This window comes from Leiobunum rupestre, chromosome 2 (assembly GCF_980474605.1).
Source record: "Leiobunum rupestre chromosome 2, qqLeiRupe1.1.hap1, whole genome shotgun sequence".
NCBI lineage: Eukaryota > Metazoa > Arthropoda > Arachnida > Opiliones > Sclerosomatidae > Leiobunum > Leiobunum rupestre.
In genome coordinates, this window is record NC_143385.1 from 84,431,247 (window position 1) to 84,448,561 (window position 17,315).

Here is a 17,315-nt window from a genome sequence, read left to right on the forward strand (position 1 = left end):
TTGATTGAAAATATTTAGTTAAAAACTCATCACACAACCATACATGTACGGGGGTAGCGAGTGCTTCCCCCCCCCGGTTACGCCACTGTGGGGGGTGGAGGTATCAGTGCAAAATAAACATAATTGATTGAAAATATTTATAAAAGAACTCATCACACAACCATACATTTACGGGGGTAGCGAGTGCTTCCCCCCCGGTTACGCCACTGTAGGGGGGGGGGGAGGTATCAGTGCAAAATAAACATAATTGATTGAAAATATTTATAAAAGAACTCATCACACAACCATACATTTACGGGGGTAAGGGCTGCTTTCCCCCAGGTTACGCCACTATGGGGAATTATCAGTGCAAAGTGAATGATTATTTTATCAGTTACGAACATTTTTAAAAACCTACCTTACATTTCTGAAGTGGCGACTAAATAATAGCAGCCTCAATTCTGTCTGTCAATTTCGTAGTTGAGAAACTAATCCTTACGGATAAACACGAAGCTATTAAAAAGATTAACCTTCGAAGAAATGACGCGTTGTTTTTAGAATATTCGGGTCGGCATCAGTCAGGGCAGCGGCACACGGGCGCGCGCTAGCGTGCTATTTTTAGACCCTTCGCCCGTTTGCCTTTATGAACGTTTTGGCGCAAAGTTAATTTTTTCTCGAAAACAAACGCGCGTTCACTTTTTCAGCGACTCTGGCCAGCAATCAAGAATGGCAAGAGGAGTAATTGTCGTTTCATCCTTTACGCGAGATCTCTCGTCTCGGGGTCAGAGCGAAGCGTGTCTGTCGTTGCCGGAGCTCGCGAGCGAGTGTCCGTTGCGTCGCGGGCGCGCTGTTCCAATAGCCGAGAGAGATAAAAACCCCTTTCGAGCGCCTTCGTCCACGCGCGCTCTGCCATTGCGGTGAAGCCCGACCCAATCTCCTCTCCCGTTTCTTGTCGGAGCCCCCCTCCAGCGCTAAGAGGGGGCCATTCCACGAGGCGTCTCTCCGTCTGGCGAGATCCCCAAAAGATCAAAGGCTAACCTACGTTTCAAGAAAAGCTTTTCATTCAAATCGTGAACGCTACTTTCGTCTGGCCCTTGCCAATGATCGCCACCAAAGCTATTGAAATTTGGTGAAAACTATCGGGTGTCTGCGAGCTAGGAGCGACAAACGCAGCACCCCACACAAGGAGAACGCAACCCGTCAAAAGTCGTGCATTTTCTCGCGCACATTTTTCATTGGGTAGACGCTTTAGCGCCTGCTGCCGTCGGAAGGGGAAAATTCGGAAATTGTCTTCCGCCCCCGCTCGTAAAACGTTCAGCGTAAAGGTTCGTCCAATGAAATTTGTACACATCACCGCGTTAGCGTGTTTAAAGGCTAGCTGCGTTCTCCTTGTGTTTGTTGCTCCTAGCTGCGTGGCTGACAAGGTTAAACGATTCTTAATTGACACAAGCCAATGGTACACTTTAAATAACAGCGAGTATTAATTTAAAGTGATCAAGTCATACTCAGCAAATCTCCTCATCGTTTTACGAAGTTAACTCGTGGTCTGAACAATCAACGTAGCAATTCTCTTAATATCTTTGATCCAATAGTTCGGCATCGCATTAATGATCTGGTTTAGGTTTACGGCCTTTATCTTCGATCCCTGAATACTCCCGGCACTGCCGTATTTCATGAACTATTTACGGTAACAACTAGTACTCATACAAGAGGTTATCAAGCTAAATTGGTCAAACCTTTGGTAAAATCCTCTGCCATTTATCAACTAGAGTCTTTAATGATTGGAATGCGATTGCACCTGAAGTTCTCAAATCAACATCAAAAGCTTCATTCCGCAAGGCAATCACATCATGACTTTGTACTCTAAATATTTAGGGCTCGGCGTTCGGATAGGAAATTTTCCGTTCATTTCTTTTATATCCATATCCGAAAATTATCCGCATAAAAACTTATTTGTTTTGCATATTAAACCGTATAATAGTCGTGAATAATATCCCAAAATAAACAGTTAATTGGATTTTTTATGATTTATTGAAATTTTGGCGGTTAATTTATCCGTTTCCCCGAGCTCTATAAATATTTCAACTCAATAGTTGTTCATTTTAATCTATTTTTGTTGGTTTACTTTTCAGATCACACATTAGCCTTCTGTGGCTTCGTGATCTTTGTATTTTTAATATAAATACTTAAACATTTTTACTATGATGAGCGGAAATTTGGTCGTCATGTTCGAATTTTGAATTTTCCAACCGTCACGAGATGGGGAAGGATTCGAGGGAAAACTTCATCAGATTCAATCGTGTGCTTCAGGGAATCAGTGAGATGCAGGGTGAACATGAGCATGAGACCACGCTCAAACTTATCTCCACATAGTCAAAGACTTTTAGCCAATGTTCATTCGCCTAGTCCTAAATAAATGCTTTAAATTGGGATACAAAAAACCCTAATGACTTTTTCCGAAACGTTGCTCTGGCGAAGTTGTATACATTAATTTTCTTTCAGCGACTGCACATTTGTTTTTCCTATTACGAAAATACATGTACTTTACGCATTTAATTCTACCATAAGTAACTTAATAACAAGAAGTATGACACATCCTACTGTTTAACTCACATTTTCTGAACGAACAATTTTTCGACACCGACTAACAATCGAACAGAGTAGAATGTTATCGTCCTTGGTAATATTAATAATAATAATAATAATAATAATAATAATAATAATAATAATAATAATAATAATAATCAGCTAGGCTTCTACCCTTGGCACCAGCTTAGACCAGCTTTAAAGCCTTTATATCAGGTGGCCGGGTTACAATGCATAGGGGGTGGTGGCAAGTCATTCATGCCACGCGAGTCAACAGCTCCCTGCACTAACTATCAATTTCGTGAGAGTGGTCAAGCCAAGAGCTCCCTAAACTAACTATAATCGTTAACATCAAAAAGTTTTTATCGAAAAGAGAAACCTAAGACCTCGGCGGGAAACTCCTTCAATATGTTACTAGATATTAAGTGAAAATAAACAGTTATTAAAATATTAAATAAAATAATTTTCATAAAATCGATAACTATGTAAGCTATCCGGTTTGCAATTTGATCCGTATCAACTGATATAATAAAATCTGAACGTACATCAAGATAATCTGACATAAGTGTTACGTTACTTATACTTTTAACGAGTACATATCACATAGAGTACGTGACACCCGGCTGAAGCGATAAAATGAAGTTCAGGTAAGAAATTAGTCTTGTGAGTGTTATATTCGCGCCACTTGTATAGGCAAACCCCAAGGCAGCCCGCGAGAAGATGAAAAATGAGTCATTTCTCCAAACGGGGTCCCCAACCCCCTGGAAGGCCGTTGTCTAGTTCGCTTTGCCCCGAGTGTTTAGTTAGCATTTTCATATTTGTCTTGGTTATATCGGAACTCCTCTAGTGTCGTCTACATGCATTGATATAAATATTTATAACAAGGAAAGACTATTTCTAGAATGTCAGAATGAAAGTAGTTAGGTTGTTTATCACTGAAAATGTCTGAATACTAGGGAACCTTTATCTCCGCACTTACTCTTTTAGCGACAGGGACCACCAAAGGTCTTATGCAATTAAATCAGGCTGTGTTCATACAACTATTAGCAAACCCATTTCCCTGATATCTTCAGGTATTTCCACTGATATTTCCCTGATGGGTAAATCCATGTCAAATCACCCGATTTCAAGAAATGTTCCCACGGCACCATTTTCGATTTCGTTTAAACTTTAACCACTTATATTATAGACCTTTTGAGCAGGAAAGCCAAATTTTTAGCTCTGAAATCGAAGTATTTTTGAAGATACGTTTTTTTTAAATAACCTTGCAAGTAGTCGAGTGTTTTGACAAGAACAATTCTGTCATTTTTGAGCATTGATATCGAAAGATCGGTTAATATCCCGTAGATGTTATTTTTTGTAACGATTTTACTGGTGGTAAAGATAACTTAGTAATCATTACGAGGTTCGAAAATAGTGTCGTTAATTTTATAAAAATCGGCGAATGTGCCATAAAAAATCGCATTACAGGTAAACAGACCAACTTCGTCGGTCTTTAAGACATCGAAAGAATTTTTTTTTAAATTCATTAATTGACCTATATAGGATGAAATTAAGCCGGGGAATTCAAAAAAGGAACCATAATTACTCGCGTAACTATACGTTTGGAGTTATAGGGGTTCAAATGTAACGTTTTTCTCAAAATCGGGAAAACATGGTAGTGAATAGTCGCGTTTTTGGCCATGTCGGATACTGAAACACAAAATAATGTTGATACCATCTGAAAGTATAGAATTCATCGGAATTCATTATATAACATATGAAATTTTCATCTTGTGTTTCCAAGTCGTTCAAGGTCAAACGTTAAGGTCAAAACGAACCCGATTTTTAAAGCTTAAAACTGAGCACTCCACGTCAAATCAACCAGGCCCATACCACTCAAGTCACCGAATATTATTACATTTTCTGGGCAGGTGTAGTTATGGGTAAAACTAACCCCTGTACAGAAAAAGTGCTGAAAAAAATTTATTTGGAAGTTATAGGATAAAATGATTGTTATGCGATTTTCCGAAAATCCGTTGCACCCAAAGAATAAAATAGCTATAATTTCGGCTGTGGCGTAGCGAGGGTTTGTGGTGCCCTGGGAAAATCTCTTGAAGTGCGCCCTTTTTCCTTTAAAAATTCCAAAATCCAAACAGTTTCTGGCGCCCCTTAATGAGTGTCGCCCGGGATGGACGCCCCCCCCCCCCCCTGCCCTCCCCTGAACTTCGGTTCTTAAAGAGATAAAACGTGATCAATGACTTATTTTAAAGGTAATGAAACCCTTAACACATTATATTATTATTTTAAATTTTTTTTAAAACCTTTGAAAAACTTTCAATTTGAAACTTAGATCTACCAAATAGCTATTTAGAAAACAAAATGGCCTCTCTCGACTTACTTCGTCATAATACATTCTCTGTTAAAACATTTTCATGGAGGGAGTAACTTTTAAGAAAGTTACAACCACATTACGGTACGCAGGAAGAGTACATTTTGGAGGTTTAAATGCCAATTTTACGAAATATTTCGTTATAACTCGGAAACGATTCATCCTAACTTCCTAAGGACTTGCGGCTGGTCCCATTCGATTCGGCACTAAACAATACGTTGACCCTGGCCAAAATCTTGATATAACCTTTCAATTGTTATTGAAATTTCCAAAAAAAAAAACATTTTGGATGTACTTTTTGTCCAAACTATTAGTCCTAAAACAAACTACTGAAACGATACCAAACTCGACCCAATTCCTTAATTTATTTTTTTTAGAAAAAAAAACAAGTAATTCAGTGCAAATTCGGTATTAACTCAGAAACGGTTGGTAGCACTCGACTCAGCTTGAAAACTACCATCCAGTACGACACCAAACACGGTCCAATTCGTTGGTCGCAAATTTTGGGGGAAACTGCCCCACTTGCCACCTTTATCCACTCCCAAATTATGTTGTCTATACCGCATCACTGCGGACTCATCAGATGCTCAAATAGGCGCTTATAAATAAACCCCTCTCTGAATGTCTTGCCCCCTGTTGAAAAATGCCACCAGATCTATGAATAGAAAATTATCAGCTTTGGCAGTATGAAGGGAAACCATAGACAGACCAGTTATAGGTCCAGTCGCAGCAGCACAAACTCTATAATCGGCTTTAATGACCTCTTATTTAAAGGACTATTAGACACCAAAATTGAATTTTTAGGCAATATTGCAAGTTGGTACCAATTTTGTTGTTGAGCAACCCTCTTTTACCATTTTATCATATATAAGTGTGCTAAAAAGAACGTCTTCTCAATGAGACCTTGTTCACAAGATATGACGTAATAGACGTCACTTTCCAATCGATGACGCCTTTTTTGTCATCAAAACCAGGTCTGGCGGGAAGGGAAGGAAGTTAAACCGGTTTTGCGCGCAGTTTGTTCGTGATTTCTTTCGTGGCTGTGAAACAAGGTCTCATTGAAATTTTTAATACAGATATGTTATATAGAGGCATACTTATGAGTAATTATGTTACATATGTCCGTACTAACCGTGCAGTAACATTTTGCTAGTAATTCCAAAAGTAATAAAATAATAACATTTCAATTTTGATATCTCATGAAATAAAAAAAATAAAACCCGAAGGAAAAATAAATTAAAGTATGAAAACTTCTAAAATCTAAAATTGCTTGGAGGGGGGGGGGGGGCTACGGTAATTTGGTTATAGCTTCCTTAAACGTTAATTCCCCAAGAAAATGTTTTAACAGAGAATGTATTACGTCGAAATAAGTCGAGAGAGGCCAAAAATTAATTTTCATAAATTTAGCTATTTTGGGGATCTGCGAATAACTTACTTCCAAGTTTAAAATTTCCAGATATTTAAACCTTTTATTTTTTTTAAATTATAATATGGTGTGTTAAGGATTTCATTACCTTTAAAATAAGTCATCGATCACATTTTTATCTCTCTTAGAACTGAAGTTATAGCCGGGAGTAGTGGCTCACTCCTGTAATCCCAGGCGTCCGGGAGGCAGAGTTTGTGGATGGCCGTGTGAGGACGACCACCAATCCCCTGACGGGTGGTCGGAATACTTCCGTCAAGGGTGTCCCCACCCCTGTCCCCACGTATCCCCCGTTGGCGTGGCCGTTACACATATCTCGCCCTGATTAATCAGTTATTGTGTGTGTGCTGGTGTCTAAGGCCTCGGGTCGACACCGATGTGTGTATATATAAAAAAAAACAAAAAAAAACTGAAGTTATAGCTATTAATTCTTTTTGTGCAACGGATTTTCGGAAAATCGCAAAACAATTATTTTATCCTATAACTTCCAAATAAACTTTTTTCAGCACTTTTGCTGTACAGGGGTTAGTTTTACCCATAACTACACCTGCCCAGAAAATTTAATCATATTCGGCGACTTGAGTGGTATGGGCCTGGTTGATTTGACGTGGAGTGCTCAGTTTTAAGCTTAAAAAATCGGGTTCGTTTTGACCTTAACGTTTGACCTTGAACGACTTGGAAACACAAGATGAAAATTTCATATGTTATATAATGAATTCTATACTTTCAGATGGTATCAACATTATTTTGTGTTTCAGTATCCGACATGGCCAAAAACGCGACTATTCACTACCATGTTTTCCCGATTTTGAGAAAAACGTTACATTTGAACCCCTATAACTCCAAAAGTATAGTTCCGCGAGTAATTTCTTGAATTCCCCGGCTTAATTTCATCCTATATAGGTCAATTAATGAATTTAAAAAAATTCTTTCGATGTCTTAAAGACCGACGAAGTTGGTCTGTTTATCTGTAATGCGATTTTTTATGGCACATTCGCCGATTTTTATAAAAATTAACGACACTATTTTCGAACCTCGTAATGATTACTAAGTTATCTTTACCACCAGTAAAATCGTTACAAAAAATAACATCTACGTGACATTAGCCGATCTTTAGATATCAATGCTCAAAAATGACAGAATTGTACTTGTCAAAACACTCGACTACTTGCAAGGTTATTTAAAAAAATCGTATCTTCAAAAATACTTCGATTTCAGAGCTAAAATTTTAAAGTGGTTAAAGTTTAAACGAAATCGAAAATGGTGCCGTGGGAGCCATCGGGTGATTTGACATGGATTTACCCTGATATTTTCAGGTTTTTCCACTGATATTTCCCTGATATTTTCAGGTTTTTCCACTGATATTTCCCTGATATTTTCAGGTTTTTCCACTGATATTTCCCTGATATTTTCAGGTTTTTCCACTGATATTTCTCTAATATTTTTTGGTTTTTCCGCAGATATTTCCCTAATATTTTCTGGTTTTTCCACAGATATTTCCCTGATATTTCAGGTTTTTCCACAGATATTTCCCTGATATTTTCAGGTTTTTCCACTGATATTTCCCAGATTTTTCCAAATGTTTTAAGATAGCCTCTTATTATGTTATGTTATGTTATTAATTAGTTAATAATAATTATAATAATCAGCTAGGCTAATACAAATAATAATCAGCTAGGCTTATACAAATAATAATCAGCTAGGCTAATACACAAGGCACCACCTTAAGCCCAAGTCTATTATGTGTAACTCTGCATATCATTGGTAACTTAACCAAACTTTTCACGAATAGGCATAGGGTGACCCATTTAATGATTAACCTTTAATCTAAATTGGTTACATATTTTTAGATAAATAATAAAGGCAAGTCTTTAATAAGAAAAACTTATTAATGTAAATATGTACTTTTTCGGGCAATATTTCTGAAAGAAATTAAGTACACAATCTATTTCCCTGATATTTCTAATAATAAAATGGTTTTTTAAACCAGGTTATTTTGGTTTAATGAGGTTTCTTTAAACGCTGCTTTATTTTACTTTTAATCAATTTTGCTTTTGATTAACGGTGCATACATATTACCAAACAACAAAAATTAATATGAGTAATAAAAATTATGCTTAATTAAACCATGCCCAGTCTCTTGGGTATTAGCCTAGCTGATTATTATTTATTATTAAATTTTATAAGCAAAAGTAAGGATTATTATCGAAAAACCGTAGGTAAAATAAAGTGAAATATAGGATGAAGAAGGGTACACGATGACGGAATATTTTCGGACTATAATACGTGACAAAACTTAAGAGATTTATAGGGAAGCATTGAAAATATAGGAAATGTGGCCACCTTGTAAATGTTTTAGAAATGTAATCATTTCGGTAAGAAAATGTACAAACATTTTGGAATCATTTTTAGTTAATTAAAAAAACAAAATATTAAAAAATCATTGTTTTTTTTAAACCAGTGTGTTAAACCAGTGTGGTTTAAAATAGCCAACCCTGGTATGAACCAATTTATGATAAAATAACCTATTAAAGGGCCACACCGGCGTTTAAATTGGACCTGTTTCACGTGATAGTTTCGAAATATTATTTTTCGTATCTGCTATCACTTGCTAAATTGGGGCTGAATTTTTCAAACGCCGTTGTAGCCCTTTAATAGAGAGGTTAAGTCAGCGCCCAAAATCGTGTACGGGAAACTATTAGGAGTGTAATCGGGGTAGCTTTTGTATACAGACGGCAACTACACATTTTTGGCCTTTTTCTGGTGCTGGCTTAACATGTCTACTATCCAACTTAATTTAGAACATTTATAAAGAACTTCCTAAGCCCACTTAGCGTGTTAGCGGAAATTATACTCTCCACTAGGAACGTTTTAGTGCACGATGTCGGGCTACAAAGTTCGGGGTCGGCTGTAAGATAAAATTACTTCGACTGTATATCCAAATGATTAAATCCGAAGGTTTGTGACCGAATTAACGTCATTCACTCTAGAGCGGTCAAAGCCGCGTTCACACTTACGTTTCGCGTCGTTTCACCCTCTCAGTAGCGTTTGCTCACAAATTCAAGATCAATCGCGTTTTATCAAAAATCGGGCGAGTTCGTTTGCTCGTGGGACCGAATTAGGATTTAAAACATAGAGTAACCCACTCGCATAGAGTGCAAGGCACTGTGGAAGGCCCTGTGGAAGTGCATGAAACTTTAATCCTAACAGGTCAACTTGTTTTCGAGGCGTGAATAAATATAGTCCGAAGAGTGATAGTGTTGTTTTTAAATTTTTCCCAGTATTAACTTACTTTTTTATCCAGATATTGTACATTACCTTCAGGCCAACTTGTTTATTCAGGGGCGTAGGAACCAGGGGGGGGGCAAGGGGGGCAATGCCCCTCCCTAGAATTTTGCTGGGAGGGGCAACTAATTTTATTGCCCCCTCCAACTTTTTAATCAGTTGAAATCTTCAAAAGGCTCAAATTCTCTTTTTAAAAGCATAAAAAACTTATAGAACCTCAAATGTGTTTCAATTTCAATCTTTTCCCGCCAATTTAAAATGTACACGTGCATTCGAAGAAGCTACACTCCATTAAAAATTCAAAACCATTCTCCAGACCCCTTTGGGTTTCTCTTTGCCCACTCCAACTTCCAGAACATTCTTACGCCCCTGAGTGGTTTACTCTATGATTTAAAACGTGGGTAATAAAGAAATCTGCTGCAGTGCCGCAGTATCCGTAAGAATTGAGGCACCAAGAGCCACGCAACACAAGGGGGATTTCGACGCACCCACAGAAACTCGAATTCCGGGCTGCCCCGCGATCGCGTAATACAGCACTGAAAATCGAAAGATTATGGCTTTTAAACGGACAACGATAAAAATTTAAAGAAGCGAGTGGAAACGGATGCGATGACGTCACGAATTTCAGTCAACCTGGCAGGGTTGCAGGGTTGGAATGGAACAGGCCATACCAGTTATAACCACCTGGTTAAAACTGTTTATAGCAACTTGAAAAATTCATATTTTTTGGGCATTTTTTTAAATAAAGAAACTTTCAATATTTTAATAAAATAATAGCTTTTATTTAGTTTAGGTTTTGTTTAATATTTTAACAAATTGGGGGGAGGTTCAAATTCTCCTCTAATTGAGGAGGACAGGGGTAGGTTTAAAGTTCAAAAGTTCACTGCCTCGCTTCCGTGACTCGGTCGGCGTATCATAAAAAACGGTGGGGTGGCGGAGTGGTTAGCACTTTCACCTCGCAGCAAGAGGAGCCGGGTTCGATTACCGCTTGTGGCACTGGGTGAAAACTCGGAACAACTCCTTCCGCGTTGAGTTTGTAAGTTCTCTCCCCAATGGTTTAAGAGGTTTTCTCCCGAACTCTTCAGTTTCCCCTTCCATAAAAACTTGTTAAGGTTGACGGTAATAGTGATAGGGAGCTGTTGGCTCGCGTGGCTTGAAGGGCTTGCCAATACCCTCCTACGCATTGTAACCCGGCCACCTGAATTAAAGGCTTTAAAAGTCGCTTGATGACTTAGGCGTAAGGTGGTGCCTTTTGTATTAGCCTAGCTGATTATTATTATACTCGGGGAAAATCAAAAGAATTTAATTATTTAATATAGTTATTTAGCTTACTTTCTTTAATTTACAATTTACAACAATAACAGCACACAATCTGAACTGATAAATCTAATCAAATTCATTCAGCTCAACCATTATCTGGCTTATACGTTCAGAATATATAATTTTGTGTGAAATAAACCAAAAATTGAAATTTCGAAAGGAATTTAATCGGGGAATATGTAAAATAGATAACTGCCAGCTAGGAGCAACAAACACAAGGAGAACGCAGCTAGCCTTTCAACACGCTAACGCAGTGTTGTGTACAAATTTCATTGGACGAACCTTATCGCAGAACGTTTTACGGAAAGTGGGAAGACAATTTCCGAATTTTCCCCTTCCGACAGCAGCAGCCGCTAAAGCGTCTTACCAATGAAAACTGTACACAAGAAAATGCACGACTTACGGGGGAAGACTACAGTGGCCATTGTCTAATTTCGCGCTATTTCAAGCTGACCTCTTTTAATTTTGTATTTTTACTTATAAAATTAATATTTAAGTGTAGAACAGCCTCTTGTTTAGTGCTTAAAATAATTTTGACAATTATAAATTTAAAAATAATTAAGTTATTACGTTTTAATTCGGACCCCCGGAGCTAAACAAGTTGGGCAAGCGCCCAAACTACCCTTTAGTTAGGACCTTATATCTCGTTAACTATTAATATTAGAATTATAAAAATTATTTTAAGCACTAGAGGAAGGTTCAGCCTAATAAGAAAAATATAATTCAATGATGTAATTGTTGAAACAGAAACGTTCAGCTTGAACGAAAAAGAGGCTTTTACTGTATTCTTCCCCCTTAAACGTTTCAAGCAGTATGAAGCAAACGAGGGTAAAGTCCAGTTCACACTATACAATTAATTGGGCCACTTAAATGTATCCAACTAATTGTAAACAAGAAAATTGCATAGTGTGAACAGAAATAGTTGGAAGCATAGTTACAATATTTCTGTTCACACTATACAATTTTCGTCCTTACAATTAATTGGATACAATTAAGTGGCCCAATTAATTGTACAGTGTGAACGAGGCTTAAGTGTGAACGCGGCTTAAGCTTAGTCCTCGAAAGAAAGCGCGTAATTAAAGCCGCGTGTCTCGTTTCGCTTTGCCCAAAAGAACTTCAACTCTCACTACTTACTAATCGAATTTAATCCCTTTTTTCTTTGTCCGACCAACCTAGTGGTCAATCAAAGGGTCTAAGGCATTTTGGGAATGCAAGGACAGCTTATTTGTTTATTACAATTCTTCGTATTATATTACACACGCGCGAATACCATTCCTAACAAGAACGTTTTTAGGACACTTCGACACTTCAGACTTTAACGAATGACAAAAAAAGTCGAACGGACATATCTGTCAAAAAAAACTTCCTTGGAATAAAATAAGCAAAAAACGTCAAAGTATAAAAGAGAACAGTCTAGAAGTTTGAGCGATAACGTCGAAGGTCACGGGATCACCTTCGACAGTTTTTTATCGCCATTATGCCAAAGAAAGTAGACTGAGATTAATATATTAGAGAGTATATTACCGTTTGTATGTCGGCTGTTCAAATATTTACAAGGTGACCACCATTCCTATATTCTATAATTTGTTCCTATTTTTCATATAATTACTCTATTTTCCTATTTTTCATATAATTACTCTATTTTCCTATTTTTCATATAATTACACTATTTTCCTATTTTTCATATAATTACACTATTTTCCTATTTTTCATATATTTATACTATTTTCCTATTTTTCCCTATAGTTACACTATTTTCCTATTTTTCATATAATTACACTATTTTTCTATTTTTCATATAACTACAATATTTTAATATTTTTCATATAATTACACTATTTTCCTATTTTTCATATAATTACACTATTTTCCTATTTTTCCCTATAATTACACTATTTTCCTATTTTCATATAATTACACTATTTTCCTATTTTATATAATTACACTATTTTCCTATTTTTCCCTATAATTACACTATTTTCCTATTTTTCCCTATAATTACACTATTTTCCTATTTTCATATAATTACACTATTTTCCTATTTTATATAATTACACTATTTTCCTATTTTCATATAATTACACTATTTTCCTATTTTTCCCTATAATTACACAATTTTCCTATTTTATATAATTACACTATTTTCCTATTTTTCCCTATAATTACACTATTTTCCTATTTTCATATAATTACACTATTTTCCTATTTTATATAATTACACTATTTTCCTATTTTTCCCTATAATTACACTATTTTCCTATTTTTCCCTATAATTACACTATTTTCCTATTTTCATATAATTACACTATTTTCCTATTTTATATAATTACACTATTTTCCTATTTTCATATAATTACACTATTTTCCTATTTTTCCCTATAATTACACAATTTTCCTATTTTATATAATTACACTATTTTCCTATTTTTCATATAATTACACTATTTTCCTATTTTTCATATAATTACAGTATTTTCCTATTTTTCCCTATAATTACACAATTTTCCTATTTTATATAATTACACTATTTTCCTATTTTTCATATAATTACACTATTTTCCTATTTTTCATATAATTACACTATTTTCCTATTTTTCATATAATTACACTATTTTCCTATTTTCCCTATAATTACACTATTTTCCTATTTTTCCCTATAATTACACTATTTTCCTATTTTCATATAATTACACTATTTTCCTATTTCATATAATTACACTATTTTCCTATTTTTCCCTATAATTACACTATTTTCCTATTTTTCATATAATTACACTATTTTCCCTATAATTACACTATTTTCCTATTTTTCCCTATAATTACACTATTTTCCTATTTTCATATAATTACACTATTTTCCTATTTCATATAATTACACAATTTTCCTATTTCATATAATTACACTATTTTCCCTATAATTACACTATTTTCCTATTTTTCATATAATTACTCTATTTTCCTATTTTTCATATAATTACACTATTTTCCTATTTTTCGTATAATTACACTATTTTCTATTTTTCGTATAATTACACTATTTTCCTATTTTTCGTATATTTACACTATTTTCATATTTTTCATATAATTACACTATTTTCCTATTTTTCATATAATTACACTATTTTCCTATTTTTTCCTATAATTACACTATTTTCCTATTTTTCTATAATTACACTATTTTTTCTATAATAAGACTATTTTCCTATTTTTTCAATAATTACACAATTTTTTCTATAATTAGACTATTTTCCTATTTTTTCCTATTATTACACTATTTTCGTATATTTGTTAAATTTTTCGGTCTTCCCCTCTTGCAATTATGCTTTTGACATCAAAATCTAGAAAATAATTTGAGAAACAATTGAAATCTTCGCTCGTTCAAAGCATAATTAAACCAAATTCCCTTTCAAAACCAACGATTTTAACTTTAGAAATACGTGAAATCAATGTTTTATTGTAATTTTAATGGAATATATCTTATTTTCCAAAAAACGTTCCTGTAAAATCCTATAAATCGTTTACAAAAATGTGTACGGGGTCAAAATAAATTCGCTGTTGGGGTTAACGGTAATAGTTAGTGTAGGAAGCTGTTAAACAGCAAATCATTTAATGGCCTCAAGGTCTCAATTTTCACCTCCTTCAATATGTTTCGTAGTATCACCCTATCCTAAAGGAATTTCTTTGACATTACTGTCTGGGTTTCATCTACTTCATTTAATGTATTCAATTCATCCGTCTTTTCGAATTATCGAGACCAAATTATCAGGTCTAATTAGGAATTACCGAACCAGCACTCAGGCCTTTGCGAAATAATTTCTCCAGAATCCTCCCGGCACATTAATCAATACCAAATCAAATACATTTATCAAACTTCCGAGCACTGTATTTAGCGATGAATGATTAAATACCTTTAATAAAATATACTAATGGACCTTTTAAGGCGACATAATCCATTTAGGCTATCTAGTATCCAAACATTTCTATAAAGAATAACAAATTGATTTGATAAAATATCCACTCAGCTAAGAGGTATATTTATTTATACTTTTGGAGAAAGAGACGTTTCTTAGGGCTGCTCCTCATCCCGCTCACGCTCCAAGAGTAAGTTTCTACAGTTCCCTGGCTTCTACATCCTAAATAAACCAACTCAGCCTGGTATCTCCTTGGTTTCCTTCCCCCTCTCCTGCGGGGGGGAGGGGTAAATTAGACATGACGCTCGTGGATAGTCATTCTACCCATATTTCTACCCAGAAATCCATATTTCTACCAGTGGCGTAGCTAGCATGGGTGACACCCGGTTTGGATGTCATAGCATGGCGGATATCATGGTGTGCTACATACTTGTCTCTATAGTTTGTGTAAATTTTAATTTTTTTCACAGTCGGGTGTCACCCCCGAATCACGCCCAAACGGGTGGTACCCGAGGCGGGTCGCCCCCCCCCCCCCCTAGCTACGCCACTGATTTGTACTTGCGAGGTGTGCGGAGGTGTGGAAATATGGTAACATCTTCTTAACGCAGTTCAAGTGTAACTCCCAGTCACCAGAACGTTCGGCTCTAAAGAAAACGCACACAATTGTGACTAGTTCAAAATACAGCAGCCATAGTTTTGCTGTTCGAGAGGAATTTTTGAAGACACTATCTTAGCGATAAGGCTGGCGTGCAATTTAGTGATATGTTTGGATTCGAAAAGTTTTCAGTCGATACAACGTTTTGAGATAAGTCGTTGCGCAGTTTTATTGTCCCGTTCTTGAGATCTTCGTCAATATCCGTTGACAAATTGAGAATTGGTTCTGCTAAGGCCCATTCAAATAAAAAAATGAGCGTGGTGGGCCACTTAGCATGTGTGGAACCGACGCCTTCGCATATACAGTTTAAACGCTTCAGCTCTTCCGCTTCAAGCCATAATGTATAATACAGAAAGTGAGAAACCCACCGAGCCGGACAACAACTGTAGACAGGTCCATACCCTGGAATGCTTATCTTGCCGTATCGCGTATGGTAAGATCACACTGACGGCTTTGGCCCCGCCTACGAGAGAAAAAAATCCCCCTCTTACGTTGTTGTTTGTTAAGTTAACATAGTGACGTCAAAAAAACCGTTAGCCTCATCGAGACGAAAATCTGCCGCGATAAGCATTCCAAGTAGAGCCGAGGGGTCGGACACTTGCCATTATTTTGTACGGGATTTCGGGATTTCGTAGAGATTTTGGCGATTTTATCATTACTTATTGAAGTGATTTTGGGATTTCAATGTTAATTTACCATAAAGAGAGTTAAAAGATTTTGCGATTTTAGACAAAGTGTACGGGATTTTGGTAAATGTCCGACCCCTCGAGTAGAGCTATGGATTCCGGTTCTCCCTAAGAATAAAAAATAATGTATTTAACTATATATTTAAGGATAACGACTATGTTGATATGATTTATAGAGTGGCTTCCAATCCCCCTCATTCTCACACAGTAAGCTCCAATTTTGAATCTTTTCAGCGAAATCAGAAATGGCTTATTATAAAGTTTCACTGCTAGCTTCACTCTGGAGCGAGGGGTCCGATATTTACTAATTTTGCGTGCGGGATTTTGAATCTCAAAGTGATTTCAGAAATCAGAAACTGATTTTGAGATTTCACAACATGATTTTCGTGTTGACTTCTGGTTGTATAGATTGATTTCAAGATTTTGGAATGATTTTCGCCGAAATTTCAGGATTTTCAAGCTCATTTCAAAATTTCTAAAATCTTTTGTCTCTAGAGTGTACGGGGGGAGTACGAATTTCAGACCCTTTCGCTCTGGACGCAACTAGTTTATCGACAACTTGTTTAACATAGCCATTCCCCTAACTATCCCGACTTTTAGATTTGCGTGGGCCAACGTCGTTGTCTCGATACAAATGAACTGTACTTTTCTTGAATCGTATTTTTACAAATGATAAATTTTCGTGTTACAACATACACTTACTTATGAAATGAATTTGAGGGTCATTTATTGGGGGAAGCGGGAGTTACTTAAACCATTCGCGAAGCAGGATTGCTGTTGGAACATGAATCGTATGTGCTAAGCCAGATTAAAACCTTTAGAGTTTAGAAGCCCTAAGCTGACAATGGTGCGAGTGAACATGATTTCCCATTTCAAGAAACCAAGTTCAACTACTCCATTTGTAGATTGCACCATATGGTCCACAAAAAATGTCTACGTCACCACCTATCCCTTGTATTCAAGGGCGTATCCAGGATTTTATTTCGAGTGGGGTGCTAACTTTAGCCCTCCTTTGAAACCTAAAGAAACTTACGATTTGCCAGTAATGTTACGTTGAGAACCCCCCTTTTGATCCATTTCGGATGTGTTAAAAAACCCC

General features: G+C 36.2%; 1 protein-coding gene across 3 annotated transcripts in view; it reads right to left on the reverse strand.

The window, feature by feature from the left end:
• Nucleotides 1–809, reverse strand: part of LOC149959843 (neuromedin-U receptor 2-like) — a 185,581-nt gene extending 184,772 nt beyond the window's left edge. For 2 of the 3 annotated variants that reach the window (XM_090166551.1, XM_090166550.1), the window contains exon 1: nt 403–809. The gene's annotated coding sequence lies outside the window, so the exon portion shown is untranslated. Of the gene's footprint in view, nt 1–397 lie in introns of all 3 variants that reach the window. The other variant, XM_090166549.1, reaches the window with a different exon arrangement.
• Nucleotides 810–17,315: the final 16,506 nt, after the last annotated feature.